General features: G+C 44.3%; 1 protein-coding gene across 1 annotated transcript in view; it reads right to left on the bottom strand.

The window, feature by feature from the left end:
- LOC137104526 (cadherin-6-like) overlaps positions 1-16,387 on the bottom strand; it is a 58,824-nt gene extending 42,437 nt beyond the window's left edge. The window contains exon 1 of the mRNA XM_067485829.1: positions 15,831-16,387. The gene's annotated coding sequence lies outside the window, so the exon portion shown is untranslated. The remainder of the gene's footprint in view (positions 1-15,830) is intronic.
- Positions 16,388-21,118: the final 4,731 nt, after the last annotated feature.

Genomic DNA, 21,118 nt, shown 5'->3' with positions numbered 1-21,118 from the left:
AGCAGGTGAAAGTAAGATGGACTGTCAGGCTTCTTAATAATGCCTGTAGAGAAATAGCCTCTTACACTAACACTCTCTACTCTCTCTCTCGCTCTCTCTCTCTCTCTACTCTAGTGGCAACTCTCATGACAGAAACTCAGTTTCTTATCCAAATTTGCACGATGTCTGGATGATTTTTCCCCATTTCCCCATATCTCTAGTATTTCTCATTTAATTTCCCTCCCCCGACATACCAACACACTCCACTTTATGAATTTACTTAATTGACGCTGGCGAGGAGCATGTGGGACTTTGAGCTATTGATTTGCTGTAGGCTTCAACATGGTTGGAAATACCAGTCAGTCTCTGGGGTGAACTCATGAAGCTTTCTACCTCAAGTCCCCCAGCACTGGGAAGCAAGCATTTCCAATAGATTTCTTCATAATGCCACTGTGGAAAGCTAATGCTTTCACTGTATAGAGGACTCTACTGTCCCCAGGGAGCGCTTGCCCCTTGACCAAATTTGTCATACCCTGGAAACCACGTTGTACAGCTCCCTGCCCTGATAATTCTCTTGACAAGGAAACACATCCACGAGTAAGTCAGCTAAAGCTTTATTTTGCAACGTCAAAAAAATGTCGCGGCAGGTTAAGAATGCTATAGTGCCACATGTAGCCCAGTGGCAATGACAGAATGCCTGCTTCTTTATTCTACTGTATGAGAGTGAGGGAGTCCTAAGAAAGATGGAGGATGGACTCACAGAAAATTTCCAGCTTATTTTACCTTGGATCCTATTCACAGCATTGACCTTTATGTCTGTTGGCACAACTTAATTACTCAGATAAATGATGATGACAGTGTGGCAACATTGCCAAGAAGATTTCCGATTTACAAAAAAAGAAAGAGAAAAAGAAAAGAGCAATGTGACAGATTTGAAACTAAGCCTCAGCATTTACTGTATTTGGAGCGTCATGTCTACACAGTAAGCAGAGCCTGCCGAGTGTCGCGTGAATCACTCGCACATTGCAATCACTTTGTTTACAAAGAGCACAAAGAGGAGTATGGAGGCGCCAACATGGAAAATGTTGGATAATGATACACAGGATATCTTCCTATTTTTATCTGGTAATCCATGAAAATGTGAAAAAAGAAAAGTTGAAAGAACACAGACAAGTTGGATTATTTGTTTCGCCTACAATAACGTGATGGATTTCTCTGTTTTCGGTAGAAAAACACATTTAGGCAGATGTATTGCACATGTGGACACACTCAAATTGCTCCTTGGAAGCATTTATCACCATTTACATATTTTTGGGAATCTAGCTAGCTGCAGCATGAGGGGGTATCAAACACTGACGCTGTGTCAAAAGATACTTGCAACATATCCTTTCGTGTCAGCATGTGATGCACAGGGTTTGACCTACTGTGACTGGTTAGTAGTGCGAGCTTCATTTAGAAACCTTTGCACTGCTTTGACAGCACCTAGATAAGTTATGGAGCAAATTACGTACTGTAAGTCCCGGTTTACCTTTGACCTTTCCCTGATCAATCTGTATTACCTCTAAATAAAGTACGTCTCAACTTTCTGCTCATCGAACTGTCCGACCTCACAGTGGCACTGAAATTCTCATTAAAACCAGTGGCAATGATGGCACGAACTAAAAGCCTAGGTTGCAATCTAAGTGGGACTTCCCATCAAAGACACAGGGACCGGAGCGAGACTGTGACGCCACGACAGAGAAAGTGCCAAAGAAAGCGCGAGCGTGTTCTTGTTCCCAGCCATCTTCCTCGAAAGCCCAGTGATTTTTGAAAAAAAGAGCCACAGGTCTCGTCTTTCTCTGTTCGCTTTCTCAGGGAGCACCATCGTCATAATGAAGGTGTGTAATAGAACATGACACCATAATTATATTCTCCCAGTTAAGAGGCAGTGTTTACAACAAGCACCAGCCTGCCTTTATTTTCTCCCTCCTCACACACACACACTCTCACTCTCTCTTTGTCTCGCTCTCTCGTCTGGGGCCCGACTTTGCCTCATGTCATGTGCCATTTAATTGCATTAGAAAAAAAAAATGCTTGATGAAGAAATGAAAAAAGTAAATTGCTTTAAATTGCCTGTCACAGATTGTGTGGAGTCGCCATATAGCAATAAGATGTGCGAGTTGAGCTGGGTGCTGGGTAAGCAAGATTAATGTGTCTGCTGCCGATTTTTGAACGCCCTGTGATTCCATGCTCAAAGAATTGCCTGGGATAACATTTAGAATCAGAACAATTAGCTATTAAATTTATCTATTGGTTTTATCGAACACACGACCATGAGGATAGAGACAGGGACACGGAGAGGCGCACAAATGCATTCATCAATACATATCGGGTCTGGCTGGCTAATGGCCTTTTTAATGCACATGTGCTGTTCCACACAATAAGCGCAGCTGGCATTTTAGCCTAATCTAGACTCGGGAGTGACCTCTTAGAGTAACCCTGCTCCTCTCCGTTCCTCCTCTCCCCTTCTTACCTTCTTCAAACTTTCCCACCTTCTCTTCCTGTTTTTTTTATTTTTTTTATTTTTCCCTAACGAGGGATATGAGCGACACGCCAAAGCACCCCATCGTGCCCGGTGAGCCGGAGACTTGCACAGCAACCCAGAAAGAGCCCCAGGGGTGCAATTAAAAGTGAGAGAGGAGAATGTCAGCCAAGGGGGGCGAGCAAGGGAGAAGACAGGGGATGAGGGAGGGAAGGGCGAGGGGGGGTGAGAGGAAGAGGAGGGTTTGGCAACGGTGCCACAGGTAGCGTGGTCATGTTTCAATCCACAGAGGAGACCCTTAAAGGCTGCTAATGTGTGGAGGTGTCAGCAGCTGGTTGTTCCGCCATCTTTGCTCTCTTTGGCCTCTGTGCTGCCTCTTCCGCCCTGCCTCATTGTTAAGAGTAGGTGTCATTCCATGTTATGCCCCTCGCTGGAGGAATTTACAGCCGAAATCCCAAGTATGAATTGGGGAACCATGCTCCCGACCCAAATCTGGGGCTCTCCATTTGTCTTATTGCCCATGTGGGTTAGTGGTTCACAACCTAGTTCCCAAATAGTCAAATAATGGCAAATAATCCAAAACTAGGTATCTGGATAAAGTTCGGCTCTCAAAATAAAAACAAAACTAGTGCGACCCTTGTCCTTGCAGCAGAACAGCTACAGATGTGTCCAAAAAGGAGGAAAATCTTTCCAAACTCCGTCAATATATATTGATCTTTTGTTTAGCTGACAAACACTGTCTAGACACACTGCGGCATTGTCTTGAAAATAACGTCACCCCACTCCGATGTGACGTACGGACGCACACGCCCCACAGATTAGGGCGAGGAAATTGATCACAGAGAGGAGATTTTAGACAGATGGGGGGATATAACCACAAAGGAAAATAAAACATGCCTGCAGATTGAGGAGGGCAAAATCATCATCATAAAACTCTGGCGAATAAACAGCCGAAAATCCCCAGTCAAATTGGAATGCAAAGCTGAAGTGAACTGAATGTCAGCACTGTAGTGCAAAACACCAGAGTCAAAATTAGGATTCAACCTACAACACTAGGATAGCACCAAGATTTAGTTAACGGCTCTCTAAGCCCCTTTTCTGCTTCTAAATAGCACATTAAGTTTCACTCCAAGATGTGTTACCAACATTACACTTCCCAATTTCTTTCAAAGGATGCTGTTGGATGTTTATCCACACGCTGCTAACATATCCGAGAAAATATAGAGAAATAAACTTTTTGTTTGCTATGAAAAGATGACACAGATGTGACACAGTGCCTTTGACTGATTGATAGGGATCCAAACAAATCAGCTCGTACTCTCCCCGTCAGATATGCCCACAGCATTCATCCCAGTGCACCACTCCAGAGCTCGCGGCGAACACATTACCTTGCCTCGCTGCCCAAATGCATAGCAAATAACCCATATAAATCATACAATCTGGGACAAGTCAATGAGAGCCCCCTATTTTCTCTGTTTTCTGGTTATTTCCACTGCGCCATCATTCAGCAGCGCTAGCATCACTTAGTCCGGAGCTCTCACAACCATTGTCGGAGTGGCCCAGTTTAGAACCCACAGAGGGCTCCTGAAGTAACCCTTCCTCTAGTGCACTTGATTTTATGTCTCCGCAGTCTGGACTAAATTGTGGGCTGCCAGCTCTCCACACACTCCTCTGTCTTTCAGCTAACTCCCTTTTTCTTTGTGCCTTTTAACAAAAAGCAAAGATGGGCTCCTGTGAACTTGCACCAGCGTTTATGGCTGTGTTTACCATTGAGCCAAATGGCAACTGAAGAGGATCCTTAAAGCACATTATTTTAAAGTGTCCCTTCTCTCCTGTAACTCCTGATTCCCTTAGTGTATTAGGGTAGCATCATTTTGTTCCAGCTCTAGTGCCAAATAATGACTTTCAGCCCAGGAATATGGAATTCAACTGTGGCATCATAAACAACAGAGACTCACTTTTTAGTGAGCAGTGTCTGATTCCGCTTCTCAGAATTAATTGACTAAATGGGAGCTTAAAGTCATTATCTCCCCTCGCCAGTTCTCCAATCCTGCGCTAGGGGCTAATAAATGGAGGTTTGATTTTGCTAAATGTCCTCTCCACAAAGATTAATAATGCTTGGGACCCTGGTGGCAAACAGATGTGGTCATCCTTGCTTAACGGCAGAACAAATGGGCACAAGACATCCTTGCACATGAAGAGCAAAGAAATAATAGCTTAATGGCATTCATCTGGTGACACGTTAGCAGATGAGACATCCTCGGCTGTTTGCTCTCCCGTGTGTTCACCGGAGCACATTTTGTCACCAGCAGCCGTGTGGTCTGACACAGCTCTCTTGTGAGGGACTGACAATGGCAGAGGGGGGAGGAGGGGTGGGAGGAATAGAGGAGCCTCAATGGACGGGTCTGCCGGCTTCCTGCTTTCCCTACTGTGGTCTTTGTGGTAATACACTAGTGGTTATGGGAGCCTCCGTCTCTATGCAAATCAGTGTTTGCTTCCCAAGTGTTTGCCATGTGCAGTCAAGTGCGAGACTCTTGTTTTTCTGTACATTTAGCCCTGCACGGTCTGGAGCAAAAGGCCAGAGCAGCATGGGTGTCGAAGTAATACTCACAATAAATCTGGTGATTAAAAGTTATTATCCCCGTATCAATACTGTTGTTTACCCCCTAATAATATTGCCCTACCAGGATATTAGATCACGTTGCAAACTGTTACCTTTTAAATGAATAGTTTGTCTCTTGAAGCAGATGCATTGATTGAACTACACAAAGGTCAAACTTGGTGCAGCGAATTGAAAATCAGTGGAAGAGTTGTGTTCCCACGTTTATCTCAGCCTCCCCATTGTGACAATTACATGAGAGGGAACGACGTGGAAGCACATTTCCATTCAAGGGTATATCGACTGTAACAGCGGGTCAGCAACTAGACAGCTACAAACACAATTGTCACACAACACTAAATAATACATGGGGCTAAAACAAAGACATCGCACACCTAAAATATGGCCCTAATAAAAGGCTGCGCGGAGAAATTGTGTTTCCCCCTCGACTAAGAGTAATGACCTTTCCTAGAAGCCCACCATAAAACAACATTGCGACAGTCAGGAGCACCTGTTTTTTCATTATTAACAGTGCAAGCTTCACATACACTCAAAAGCTACAGATGTGCACTGATTCTCTGGCTTTTGACTCTTCATAAATTGGACAGAATTCTCTCAAACTGCACCCAGCTAAAACCACTGAGGCATTTGAGTGTTAAGAAAGCCATTTGTCACAGGCAGGACTTGTGCCAGGGTATGAGCACAGCCTTGGGATAAAGAAAAAAAAAATAAGGAAAACAAATGAAAAATAATACGAATTGTATGAATGCCATCCAAGAATAAGCCACACTATTTGTGATGGCATCGGAATTCAAAGGCCTGTTATAAATACATATTTCATTAGTGATGGTCCTCTAGAAATAAAACGGGGATGCTTGCTGGCTTTTCAACTGAATCTCTCCTGCAGTTGTTGCTAAAATAAGGGTCTTCCTGCACGGTGCTCAACCCAATCACCTCACAAAGGATTGAGGAGTCCTCAGAGACGAACAGCAGACGGCCATGATCTCCCCTGACCTTAACAGTGACTCATGTTTATTTACTTCAGCTAGTTACCCCCGAGGACGCACCGCCTCATCACCGAAACGAGCGCGGAGATGGGATGAACGGACAACTCTAATGAACACATAAGCCTGATTGATCTCGGGTAGTATTTGATTCCGAGCATTGCAGAGACACATGATTTGATATGCCGAGATGCCAGTGGAGCACCCCTTGAGCTTTGCTGTACCCACGTCTTTAATCACACTCACCTTTTCTTGTGGCTGGTGTGACTTCCAGCTTATTTGTAATTACCAAGCTCCTCGGGAGGGTTGGCTCAACAACAGGCCCGGCCATAGGTCACGGAGAGACACTGTAGCTGGCCATATGGGCTCTGGGCCCAGGAGCAGAGAGTGGGCGGACGACGACATTGGCACCGGACAGTTACCAGAATGGTTGGAGCAAGAGATTGAATTATTCGGAGACAGGAGACAGCCTTATCGAGCAGCGGCCACATTGCACTGACGTTTTCACCCCAGTTTCTATTTCCCATTTCACACCTGGACTATTGCCAGATAGGATATGTTCAGCCACCTCGTTTTACCCACAGATTCACAATCACCAGCCACCAGTCAAAAGCGAGTATAGTGCGTTATCTATCAGCGCCTTACCACCCGCGGCCCCCTCCCCTCTGTCCTCAAACATCCTCGAACCCTCCCCCATCTCCCCTGCCCTCTCCCTCTCCCTGCACTGTTGTCGCCAGCGCAACAGCAGCATGGTGTTATTACAGATAAACAATCAATACTGCATTAACGCGTCCACGGAGGCTACCTAGAGTTAAACAGGCAGACGAAGAAAATAATTCAACCCAATGTCACGGGCGGACTTCAAGCAACTAATCTTGCTCATGAACTGGCAAAACGATATATTCAGGCCACTTTCTTTCATTATCCCCAGCCATCATTTCTTTGTGTTTGAGGTCACTAGATACATTTCTTTTCCTTCCTCTCCTCACTGGTCACAGAACGAAGCCCCACTGCATTAAAGAAGTAATACCCTTCTTTATAGCAAAGGTGACCATGGATATTGGAGAGCAGGGACCCATACGATCGATTTGCAGCGAGCAATGGAAATTTTAACATGATTCCCTGCCAGGCATTTTAACTCAGGAGTATTGGACCCTCTCTTTTGAGGATTGCTCCCAATCTCACTTGCCACTCAATTCAAAATTCTGATGACATCTTTATTTAGGGAAAGGGCAGCGAGTGCTGCGAGCCCCAGTGCCCTGCTAATGGCTGTGTGGCCCCGGTTCCTCTTTGCAAAGCTTGTATGCAACAAATTTGCATCTACATTCTTAATGCCGCCATTGAAAAAAAAAAGGCTTTTTGTTCTGAACCTCTGTGAAAGAATGAAAACAAAGGAGTTCTTATGAAGAGGCCCAACAAATAGTCCCTGCCTCTCCCAGACTGGTATTAAATACTCCTCATTCCATCCTCATTCATTAGCCCCCACGCCCACAACCCTAACACCATACGGGGGCATGAAATACCTTGCAGACAAAATAAAGGAGTTGGACTTGGTTGAATGATTGCAGAGACTGTTTACTAATACTGCTGCTCACTCTGCTTTATTACTGAGTGCCAGGCTTTCCATTACTGCAAAGGGAGAGAGAAAGAAAGGAGGAAAGAAGCTGAGGAGGTGAGAGCAGACAGAACAGAAAGGAGAAAGCAAGAGAGACTGCCAACATCAGATTAAAAGAAGAGGGGGGGGGGGGGGGGGGGGGGGGGGGGGTGAAGAATGGCTCAGTTGATTTACACCTTCATTACTCTCCCCTAACTCTGCTTATTGCAAATCATGATGCTGCTTTATGAGCTGAATCCTCTATTACGACAAGGCCGGGAAGACAGTGCTTTAGTCCATAAAGCAACCGTACAGTAACCGCCACCCGGCAGCACCTAACCCACTCATCCTACCACCCAGCTGCCAGAGGGGAAGGAAAGCAAAACAAGAGACCAAGCGCCTGCTGAAGCTTGTTCCAGTGCACAAACCCGGATTTTTGCTTGCTCGCTGTCCCGTTCCTGTCCTTGTACCTGCAGACAACACACCCAGATTTCTACGGGGCAGATGCCGAGGGTTTTATGACTTACAGAGTGCAAAGCGCTGTGGCTACGTTGGGAAGGAACCCACAGTTATTGTTAGTTGAGCTGTACCATATTTTAGTATGTGTTTACCACTTTCCCTTCACCAAGAGAGGAAGCACTACTTTTGGTGAATTAGTGTCTTTAGATAAAAAAGTGTGCTTGCTTTTATTGAACCAAGGGGAGGTCTTTTTTTCTTTTGTAATGATTGAATTTGTGTGTGTGTTTGTGTGTGTGCGCGCTGCTGGCAGGTCGGACAAGTGGTCAAGGAAGCTGGGTGCAGGTCCTAATAAATCAGCAGATAGGTCGAGGCGTGTAGATGAGCATGGGTGTCAGAGTGCTGATGTAAACAGGGTGCGGGTGCATGAGACACACTAGATTGAGGTTTGTTATGTGTATGTAACATGCCTCTCTGGCCTGGCCTGTCTGACTCCCATCTGGAACAGGGTTGACAGAAAAGTTGACAGATGCTTCACCAACGTCCATTATTTATGAGACTGAGGAGATCCACACAGCATTTCACAAGGGTCTGCTTCTGCTGCTGTAGGTCGAGTTCTGACACTGTAGCGTGTGTGTGTGCGCGTGTATGTGTCCACACATGCATGCACACACACACAGACACACACACACACACACTTTCTTACTTGTGTTTGTGTGAGTTTGTGTGTTGGATTGGGAGGGTAGCTCAATGTACAGGTCATGTTTTGTTGCATGTTTGCTCAATTGTGAGTGCACCCCATCATGTTTGGACACTGAACCCAGTTCATGCCAGACCCAAGTAACCACTCTACCTGCCTCTTTGAGTCTAACCCTTGACCTCTGGAGTGTCATTAAATCCCTGCTAGACAGGCAGCCCTTCAGCTCTTGCGAAGAGGACCATACACCAGCAGTCTCCAACTCTCTTAAAACCCACTTAGAGGCTTACAGCTGGGAGGCCCGACCATCGGATTGAATTAAGGCTATGATTAATTGAATCTGGTGGTGAATAACTTGAGTGACTGATGTCTCGTAGGACCAAAGGTCTAGACACAATGCTTCAGAATAAAGCTATATTCATTCATTCAGTGACATCACAGGTACTTTCAGCATGCCTCAGGCATGGATGGTTGCCTCTAATATTATTGCTTAGAGTGCTGCTTTAAGCCCAGTACCACCGGCAGCACTGCTGCTGCTGCCGCTGCTGCTGCCACAAGCACCGATGTTAATGAGAGGCACAGTATAATTAATACAAATGGAATGTTTAATGCAATTTTTCCATTTCAAAGAAATTCCCCCGGCATCTTTCCCAACAACCCATTCAACTCTCTTGCATTGTCCTCAGGCAAACAATCACCCAAGTTTGGCATTGCCTTCATTAGATCAAACTCAATTATTGCAGAGCGTTTTCAGCTCCTCTGGCACAAGGGTGGACTGTGAAGCCGCCTGCTCTGGCAACTTGAAGGTCCCCTGGCAGGTCCTGCCCCATTTGTCTTTGACGGACAGCAGCGTCAAACAGTAATTGGAGGCCTTTGAGACCTGTACACATCCGTTTGTCAGTTATTCATGTCAAAGCACAGTGGTCGGCAGGAGGGTGTCTTAAAGAATGACCTTTTGTTAAAGGGGGCAAGTCCCCCCTACTGTCTGAGAGACAGCAATGGGTATCATTCAGCCCATTGCTCAAGCATGCTGTTAGTACTGCATGTCCCATGTTGCTGCAGAAAGTTCATTTTGTGTCCTTCCCCGAGGAAAATATGTTTCCACATTGGTACGCTTCCTTTGATTCGGCAGGTAGTTTGAGCGAAGGTCTTTCTGTTTCTTTCATTCGCTATGAACCATCCTAATGTTTTGAGAGGCGGTGGAACAATGGCAGAAACCTCTCTTTTTCACTCCGGGGATTGAGAGTAAATAAGACCTTTGTTGATGTTTTTTGCCTGTTCATTTGCAGCACCTCAGAATACAGCTTGCACATTGTACCAAAAACAGAAAAAAAAAAAAAAAAGGAAAAAACAAAGTCACAAAGGCATTGTGCAGGACAATAGCACATAGGAGGAAACGGACGCACAATGGACTCCAGATATCATTCACAATATGGACAGGAGACCATTATCCACAGAAGGACGTGCCCATCTGAAGCTGACAGGTTTGGGAGACAGAGGAATTGTGCACACGGCGCTGCCACCAAGACAACAGCCTCCCTGAAGCCTAACCTATAAGGACAGGTTTTTGCAGCGCCAGTGCCCGCTGGGTTGAGGTGTTACACGTCATCTGCAATACCCTGGATCATTACTCCTGGAGGCTGTTAGAGGGGAAAATCACATCACTCTGCCATCACTGCTGCCAAGAAAAATTGACACGCTAAAAGTCACACAAAGACACACCTCAATATGCGCACACACGCACAAAAGACCCACAAACAGCTTCACTGTCACCGGCCTCTCACTTGCAGACCAACACACACATGTAATTGGACACCAGCAATCTGTCACATACCGTCGGTGGTGTCGGAAGGGGAAGGGGGTGGGGGTTAACATATCACGTGGCATCTGAGCAGCGTCCCACTAGCCAGCGTTGCCTTACTGACAGCTGCTCTCACTGCGGGTGCCATGCCAGAGCAAAGTAAGCATCGTTATCGCTTACTTTCGCCGTACCTCTCTACTTGGAACAAGAGCGACGCTCCTTCAGTCTCCTTTTATCCACCACTCGACCCTTTCCCTTCACTGCCTTCTGTCTTCATTGTACTTCAGCCAGGCGCTAATGCTCCTTGTCCTGCAGTTGGACTCTCTGATCTCCTATTACCCTCTCGTCATCCGACAGTCAATATTATCTCCCTTCTCACCCGACCGATCCTGCCCTCTCCCTCTTCCCTTTGCTTTTACAAAAAGTCTCAAAAGTCAGACAGACAATGTTGCCCCCCCGCCCCAGCCCCCCCCACACTCCTTCATGCACTTGCTCGTCTTCCATACACTTATTAACTGGCTGTCATGTTCAGCAGCCTTACCCCAGACAGTGTTTAGCGTTCCTCAGTCCACTTACTGCAGCCAGAGTTAAGCCTCTGGGCTTTGCACAGACAGGAATCCAACTAGAGGGGAAAGGCAGGACCTGCGGACATGATCCGTCTGCCGCACACTCACTCGCACTCTTCCACCTGTACCAGCTACCTTAAGGCAGGGCAGAAACATATATCAGAACTCCTTTTTTTCTTTCCTGTGGGGGAAAAGTCGAGTAACAGAGTGCCAGATGACCAGGGTTGGAGAAGGATTTACCTTATAGGTTATAGGTTTTTATATCAGTATAACTGGGTCTCACACACACACTCCCTGCAAAAAGGCATCAAATATATGTAAGCATGATGCTTCCGAGATCTAATTTGAACATATATGCCTGGTCTTTAATAAATATCATATTGGAATGCAAATCAGCAGGTGTTTTTTTTAACTTTTTGCTAAGGAGGGTGTATTATTATCACCCCTGTACCATATGTCAGCAGGATCCCAGAGTAAATTTCCATGAAATTTGGTGCAGAGATCAGCCTCGAGCCAACGAACAGTTGATTAAATTTTGATAGTGATCTGGATCTGTGATTTCCACCATTAGATGATTATTGTTTCCCCTCCCCCCGTCCACCCCCACACACATTGGATATAGCGATTTAATTCCGAATCCAATCTAAAGCCTAATGGTACGCTCGCAAGGGTCAGGAAATCGATTTCACCTCAAATTTAAGAAAGAAGTTATGTACTGTGTCCTTGAAGGTGGCTTCCTCTTACGTTCTGTTGATGTTTTAGACAATGCCCAAACAGAATTCGACTCCCAGGGTCGACTCCACGTTGTGCCGGAGCTACTATACTGGGTTTCCTCACCTGCCCTTTAGCTTCTCTGCGCTCCCCCTTTCCCAGGGCAAATGGTGTAAGAAATGAGATGTGCTTGGTGTATAGACTTTCATGCCCCTGCTTTACCAGTGTCATTTCCGCAACTCTGAAATTGTGCCATGGTCTACAGGGCTTTGTTGTAAATCACTATCTCCCACTGTCAGACTGCAGTCTTCTACACACTGTGGATGCCTGGCTTTCTGCTGCCTCCTGGGTGACTAATATATCTTGTTAAATTGTGCTGAGAAGCATGCAGAGAACTGTACACCTTCCCTCTTTGTACTATGTTTGTTTGCTTGCATTTGTGCCTGTGTGTGTGTGTGTGTGTCTGTGTGTTTTGTGCGTGCCTACTTCTAAATGTGTTTGTCTACATTTTCTGACTGAATAGGTAGGTGGGGATGTTACTTTTGCAAATATGTCCACTAAACTCCACAAGTCTGTCAGGCTTTGTTGGTAATTCAGTTAGATTGCTATTCAGCCAGCTTCCACTCACCACCACCACCACAGTATCGGAGTTGTGAAGCTATCTCTCAGCTACTTCATAATTAGAAAAGCTGTGGAGCCAAGCCACAGTTTGAGGGGGAAGACGGAGGGAAAAAAAAGCTGTTGGCAGACTGCATTATTCAACATTGGCAGAAATTGACTCTGTTTCCCACCCCAAAGACACAAATGTAAGTGATTTCCGTCCTGGTGCCACACTGTATAAAGCTGGACTATTCTCTTATCTCGGCTCTTAAGCCATGCACTGTATCTCTCAGCTTCATCCATCCACATACACAACACGCACACCATGTATCTGTCCAAACACTCTGAAAATAGAATTATGAGTATATTTCTGTGTAATTGGTGTTCTCCTGCACAAAGCAGGGAGAGATAATTACCCATTGTTAAGTGAGGTGTAAATTGTCTGATCCATGTGTATTTATCTTCTCAGCACACAGAGAGCAAAATGGGCCTTATTTTTGGGAGGGAGTTAGACACAGACTCTACAGCGACAGTCTACTGTCCTGGCCCCTGTCCAGCTCTTAAATCCCCTTTTGCTAAAACGTTTCGAGAAACTCGCAGTGACTTAGCCCTTCCAATCCTAATGTTTTCAGTAAAAAGCAAATCTAACCAGGGACTGCCCTCCAGAGGAAAGGCGATGACAGCCCGCAACCAGCAATAACAAGAAACAGGCGTCTGAAGTGGTGGGTGAGAGATCCCCCTTTTCGTTTTACGATGCTCGTCTGTGAGGGAAGTGAGACTCACTGGAAAGGAGCAGCTATGAAGTCTCCATTGTGCCTCCACGACATGTGTTCTAATTGTCACGAAAAGCCTTGAGAAATAAAGGACAATATCACGGTATGGGGGGGACAAAAGTCAGATCTGCCTTTCTCGAAGAAGTGGCCAAACAAGTCTGTCTTACCCGGCAGGGGGCATTGTTCTGGAGAAATGAAAGGACGAGGAAGAAGCTCAGTTGGCTGACACTGACATCTCCAGATAAATATTTGGCACAAGAAAATCTTCGGAGGAATCCCGGAGCACTCGCAGTACAAACAACATCATGATTTATTATCACATCATACAGACCGTGACTAATGCACTCAAACAATCAAGGTGCATCTAGTGAACTACAATGCCCAGGGGTGCTCTCTGCCACAGACTTAAAGCATCCGCAAGCAAAGCACATGCACATCAGAGCCACTCGCTTGCACGTGCACACTCAACAAATGCCCACAAAACACACACACAGAAGACTAACAGGCAGCGGCCACTGGGATGTGATTTTATTAACTCCAGATGCTGTAGTGCTGCGGATTCGAGAAACATTCGATATTATGAGCGGGACACATCAAAATGATGCCGCCCATCTGGAGCACAAATAATGTAATCAACTCGGGTCACCGGTCGACATCGTCTGGCGGTCGGGTAAACCCACCATCCTGTGACGTCAGCGATCAGCTCACAGGGACAGGCTGGAGCAGAGCTTTTTGGAAGATCCCCTGAGCTGCTGCACATGACCCCCGAGACTTGAAGATATCTGGGGGGGGGGGGGGGGAAATGAGGCACTGTCCATCGTCATCTAAGCTCTGGTTTAAACCAAATGCCACTGGCTTGGATCTGTCTGTCAAACCAGTTTATTACTTTAAACATCTTCATACAATGGGCGCACACTACTCGTACCATGAGCACAAATACAACCCCCCCCCCCACCCACACACACTGTATTTGCAGAGCCGTTAAATATTCAGTACCTGCCGTGTTTTCTGTAGGACTTTGATCAGCCACTCTGTCCCTTTCATCTCTGAACTTCAAACCAGCAGCTCATGAAAAACCTGGGCCACAAAACCTGTTCTGCTTCACACAATCTCCTTTCACCAAGCTGCTCTCTACTGTACAAAAACAAGCAAGAAGTTGCTCCAGTGGTTTAAAAAAAGAAAAGAAAAGAAAAGAAAAATGCTCACTGCAAATGTAGAACGTCTTTATTTGGAGCCTACATTATTGCCCAATCACCCCTAATTAGCACGAGTCCTTGTTTGTATTAGAAAAAGTATGTGTGCAGAGAAGCGATTATTGCAGAATAGTCCCCGGGTAGTTTGACATCTCCCCCAAACAACTTCTTGGCTGCCTTTAGGCACATTACCTCAGGCTTACATTGAGCCAGCGCAATAACTAACATGGAGCAATCTGCAGGCAACAGGCAGGACAGCGAAACTTTCTCAAGCACTAAATTCTGTCTTCACCATTGGCTGTTCGAGTGTCTCCACATCTCCCCGTCAATACCTGCAACTTTTCAGCAAAGAAGCCGAGTTAACTCTTTTATAGCCCTGCCTGCATTATTCAGGAAGCCCCTTAAATATTCACAGCCACAACACTGATATCGTCTACTTTCCAATAACGCTGGAGGACATTTTTTCTTTTTTTTGTATTTATTCTTTTTAGGAGTCTAGGAGTATCTCTACTAAAAAGCAGGGCCTTTGAGCTGATCTCTTACAGCACAAAGGCAGCAGAGCATCACAGTGCGACTGCAGGGAAGCACAGATGCACACTTCAGCGCCTTTATCAGAGCATGCTGTCCCACCTGCATCGATTCGCATCCCGTGAATTTGCCACCGACTGCAGCAAGAGCGTCGGGAGACGGAGAGGAGGAGGAGGAGGAGGAGGAGGAGGCGGAAGAGGAAAGAAAAACCTGCTTCACAGACACAGATTCGAGTAGGAAAGAAGTATAAAGGCCTGGACTTTCATGCGTGACAAAATACGGCAAAGGTGCGTTTGGGGAGCAGGCCTGCATCACTTGAGCGCAGCGGGGCAAACGGACACTGCGTCGTGCGAGCAGGACCTCTGTGAGAGGAGAAGGGAGGGGATGGGGAGAGGGAGTGAGGGGGGGGTGCACGTTTCGATTTCCACATCGACAAACGAAATGAGAATTAAGGCTCAGAGTCGCTGAACAAAAAGCAAAAGTTGAACGAAGAGGTTGTGGATGTGAACCGAATAACTTAGAATTCTAACTCATTCGCAATTCCAAGCCCGAAGTTATCCCACTAATTACAACAGATATGAATTGTGCTCCGCTGGCGATTTCATTAGACTCCACACAAGAGGAGAGGACGCCCGCGTATCGCCGGGGCGACCCAAGTGTTTCGCCCCGGTAATTAGAGTGCGAGCAGCGCGCAACTAACCGCTCCATGCTCGGGCGACGAATGTGCCACAAAAAAATAAATAAATTTTTAGAAAAAGCGCATCAACACAGCCCGGAGAGAAGTTGTAAGCAAAAAAACCCGGCTCACCTGATAATGAAGTTTATTCTAGGAGGAAAAAAAATGTTCCCAGGGTTGCGAAGGCGCACGCCGGAGCCGAGCGTATCCGTTCACTGCAGCTTTTTGTTGCCCGTTGTTCCACCTCAACTGCGCGTCTCAGTCGCGCTGCATCACTTCTCGCTGTGGATGTCAGGGAGGCTGAGAGGCTGAGGGGGACTCAACCCTCCCATTGGCTGCCATTCACAAGTCCCCCAGCAGAACACGGCGGAAGAGGGAAAGGGGAGGATGGGAAAAAAAATAAATGAAAAATGAAAAAAAGAGAAACACACACACACACGCGTGCATATGCGTGCGCGCACACACGCGACAAAAACAAAAGGAAAATGGAGATGGGAGAGGTTAGAAGCGCCGGTGGGGCTGCGTTTCGGCTGCCAAGCCACGTTCAAGTTTTAATAATAACAGCCGATTGTTTAGTGCGCGCGCGCTTTCTTTACGTTTGCATAATCCCCGATTAATACGTGCAGAGTCAGAGGTTGAAAGTGGCTTTTAATCAATCGACGCCTCCAGTCAGACTTCCTGCTTCCTGTGAAGCCTTGCAAACCACAGATCGTCAGTGTATGATCACTATAACCAACAACAGCTGCGCGTGAAGCAATGGGATCAATGGCGTTAACGTGTTAGCGCGGCAGCTCTTTGTCCACTTCTTCTCCAAAGTCAAGACACTTTCTAGTGGCATGCCTTTGTTTTCTGGTCCCTTTGTGCGGCCAAGAGAGTTGAGAACTCGGTTCAGATGGAATTATCCAAACAAAGAATTAAAATAACAAAAAGCAAATGCTACAACTTTCACCATACTGCACCGGAAACCATATGACCCCATTAAAGGGCTCGTTCCCCAATTTTTAAACTTTTATCCTTCAGTTCCAGATGGGGGGACGACATTTACATGAATGATATTAAACTTCATTCTGAAATATCTCTGTACTTCTAGTCAAAGCTACAACCTCTGTAACATGTGCAATATCACCAAAAAAATAAATAAAATAAAAACCTCCGGATAACATCATCCGGAGGAATTTTTCAGCAAAAAGCAGAGGGATAGTTTAATTCATGGATATCAGAGCGAAGTGTAACATCCTAACATACATGTACTCCTTCCATTCACAACCATCGAATGTATCCATTGAAAATCAGTGAAGTTGCCCTTTAATACAGCAGCTGAATTCTAACCCTTCATGATAATGTCATGAAATATGATAATAAAGCTGTTTGATTTTGCTTGTTTAGCTTATTCACTTTATGTCTGTATAGTTTAGCCTTGGTCATCTTTTTTTCTTTTTTTACAGCTTTTTGCGACTGTTGTACATCTCTTTGGGGACATTATGTATGTTTCAAACAAGAAATGTGAACAATAACATCAGAGGCTCTGGCCCGTGGGCCCCCCGACCTCTTGAGCCCCTTGGCCTGTGCCTGTTTGGCCCTTTTAGTGATCCATCCATGTCTAGAGATGTGAAATTGCTTTGTGGAAAGATGGAAGATGGAAGTCTGATTACAATCCAAGTCAGTTAGCTGGGCTGCTTTAGATTACTACAACATAAATGCCTTCGCCTGTGTCCTGCCTGGACCAGATTACACACTCTAATCCCTTCTATTACGCTTGTGTGTGTGCATATACATGTTTTAAACTCTGCCACAATACTGTATGCAATACCGTGTCCATGGCCCTGCAACAAATTATGACAAAACAATCAGCATGCTGGAGGATTAGAGGACTGACTTGTCAAAAGCGTATGTAAAACTGGTGAGCTAATTTCAGCTGGGCCATGATGTCATTTTAGGACCGAGCTACACATGAGGAGGAAACTAGCTTTGCAAGCAACGAGGCAAATGTGCTACATGAATCAGATTTACTTGGATAAAAGCTACAGTAGCTTTGTGCACCGCCAAAGTATATATCTGCTGAAAGATTGTGCGTCAAAACACAAAGAATCTAGTCTCTGGCTGGAAATATCAGATCAGAACCTGTTCATAATTCATGTGAGAAAGATCAGCTTTTGCCACCAAAGAGCAGATTTAGCCTCACAGGTTGAAACTAACTGCCCAACTCTTGTTTTTCAGTCTGTCAGATTCCTATATTAGAGTTGTAAGTCGGCCTCACTACACCTGTGTGGACTCATTATTCACGTCATTAAATTTGAAAGTGGATTAATTGCACTGCAGCTACTAATTCACAATGTCTTATGTAATGTATTTTAGGCCAGTGTTGTTTGTGCCAATGTGTTGTTACACGTGAGACCGAAGACGCCCCAGGGTGCCAAACCAAATTTCACTAAAATATTCTGAATTTAAAAAGGAATTAAATTGAATATATGCTTGTTCAGTAATGTTTTCACTTACCTTTTTAATTTGATCTTAAGTTTAGTTTCTTGCTATTTAATTTAAGTTGTATTCATTTAATCTCTCTTTTTCTTGAGCTACCATTTTGCTGGTCCGGGGGTGTTGGCCATCCAAATAAAAGATTGGATTGGATAGACTTTAAATACTTTCTACTGTTTGACGCAGGGTTTCTTTAGAAGTTATAGGTTATTAAACTTTATTTGGTTCGTTAATCATCGTCACTGCTGGTTTCCAAGTTACAAAAGGATGCAAATGCATAGCTTGGAAACTAACGTTTACCTGCCGACTTCAAATGTGTTTTATTGTTAATTTTGGGTTTAATAATTAATGTCAGTTTCACATTTTCAAAGCCGATAAACTAACTCCGTTAACTGAACTTATTAAACAAACTTCACTTAAGTCAAATTTTTTGTTTTTTACTCTTCTTTTCACCTCTTGCAGTTTAGTTTAGTTATTTTCGTTGACACGAAAAGCTGTTTTGTACCAAAATCAATACAAAGACAACATGTAATATTTACCGCTAAATTTCATCCCTGTTTTCATCATTTTCATTATTGAGAAAAAGAAGCAACGCTCCACGTTTTAAAAGAGACAGATGAAGTTTACATCCTGAATGTTTTCTTTCAAAACAAAACAATGCATTCTGGGAAGTTGGCTAGTTTTGGCTCCTAGAAAATGTATTTACTGATTTGCAAAGAAAAATTAAAAATTAAAAACTAGAAATGTCCTTCATTTGAAGTTCATTCGATTTAACAAAAAGTTAACAGCAATTTTACATTAAGTTGATTCCTCTAAATTACTGTAGGATTTTATTTATAGTGCACTTGATTTTGCTGAATCACACAGAGCATAGAAAATCTATTATTTACAATTAAAATATGTAAAGTAAAGCTTATCTAATTATGTAATAGGACGAGATTAATGGGTCGTGTTAGTTTGCGTGTCCGACCTTTAAGCTGCCGCTGATCTTTGAGAGAAACCCCGGCTATATCAGAGTGGGACAAACTGGTTTCTTCAAGCATAAGATTATATACTGTTAATATGGCACAGGAAGATATCAAAGGCCTTATGAGGCACATAATTAGGTTGTGTTGTAAATAAAGTACGATTGCATAAAATAACAGTATCATTAAATGGTGATTGTTTCAACTACACTGAAATATATATTTTTATTTGTAAGTTTGTAGGCTTTGCATAATGTACTGTCCAATGACGGCGGTAAAAATCTCAAACACTGAAAGACGTCTGAGGTAGCATTAAAAAAAAAACAGAGAGAATAACACTTACTGTAATAGAGCTTTAGCGAGACAACATTCACAAAACACGTGTCATGTCTAATAAAAAAATGTGGTGAACACAACATGTCCAATACGAAGATGGAAGGAACGTCTGCAGGCATTTATGGTTTTATGATTTACCTTTTTTCTTTCCCGAGTTTTTTCAAGCCACGGACCCCACACTGTGCACGCGTTACCACCCATGCAGTGTTTGTGCCACGATGACCACTGGCTGCTGTTAGATTCATGAGTTTAATCCCTGGAAGCGCTCCAAGCATCCACTTTGCTGCCGTCCTGTCCTCTCAACCAAACATCAAACTCTTTGCCTATAGCGCAAAATGCTGCGAGCCAAAGGGGGGGATGTCTGCATTTGGCATCATGTTCCATCAGGGGATCAGCCCGAGATGAATAACCACTGCCCTTGACTGCATCATTGCCACTGAATGAGCTTACATCGCCTTAGTATTTTGCACAGTTTATTTAACAGGCTGCATCTGTAAACACATCACAGCAGTCAAATTGGTGGATCCCAATGAAATATGTATTTACTACTGTAGTTGTTTAAACATCATGTGTCCCCCCCATTATATTATAGTGTTATTATGCACTGTGTCATTTTATACTAAAGTATGTGTTCAGTAAAACACTTTTGACATTAAAATAGACTGTAACTATTCTTCTATGCACCATGTGCTACTTTACAGAGTAATGACATTTATAGGGCATGGAGTTAGACGGGGCTGTGGAGGGCAACCTCAGTACAAATTTGTACTCCTATTATTTCTGGCAGCCGAGATACTTTAGGATTTGTCACAGAAAGGAACTGTTGAACGTATCAGATCTGAAGATCCAAACCTCACGTTGCCGCCGCTAGTCTCGGCTTCAGTGTTTATGGACCCGTATTTCATTAATCTGCGTCTCACCTTGCCAGAGTCTGTGCGAAAATGACAATAAAAATAGAGGACACAATGAGATATGGTTACTCTGCCTGGTAAAAGTGAACCCATCCACCAAGTCCAACCCAGCAAGTCATTATAAGCTCTGCTTTTGGATTTGGCTGTACTTGCTGTTACATTTAACTTTATTTATGTGCATACGAGCCATGGATGGATTATGAGAAAATGGGCCCCTGGGCACAGACGGGGGGGGATGTTCCGTGTTTGTTTGCAGTTGTTTTGTAGCTGTCTTTGCTTATTTAGGTTCTTTTTCTGCTCGTTCATGGAGATTTTGTTTGTGTTTTCCATCATTTTGTGTCTGGTTGTGGTTCTGTTTTTACTTCTTTTGTGTCTGTTTTTTTGGATGCTCTTGTTTTTTATCAGATTTTGATTATTTTGTCTTTTTTTGAATGCTTCTCTCTGTTTTTGGCTTTTTTATGTCTGTTGTCCATCATTTCGTGTTTGTTTTTAGTCATTTGTTATTTTGTGTTTATATTTTGATGCTTGTCTCCATATTTGGCAATTTTGTGTCAATTTTCAGTCATTTTGTGTCTCTTGTGTCTTTTATTTAATCTCTATTCTCAATGCATCTTTCTGTAGTGGTTTGTGCTTGTGTTTATAGTCATCTTGTATCTTTGAATTTTTTTCAAACAATAACAATGAACAGTAATTTCAGAGGCTCTGGTTCATGAGCCTTCTGACCCGTTCGACC

The sequence above is a fragment of the Channa argus genome, chromosome 19 (assembly GCF_033026475.1).
Source record: "Channa argus isolate prfri chromosome 19, Channa argus male v1.0, whole genome shotgun sequence".
In the NCBI taxonomy this organism is placed as follows: domain Eukaryota; kingdom Metazoa; phylum Chordata; class Actinopteri; order Anabantiformes; family Channidae; genus Channa; species Channa argus.
The sequence above is the reverse complement of the archived record's forward strand: the minus strand, read 5'-3'. Positions and strand labels throughout refer to the sequence as shown.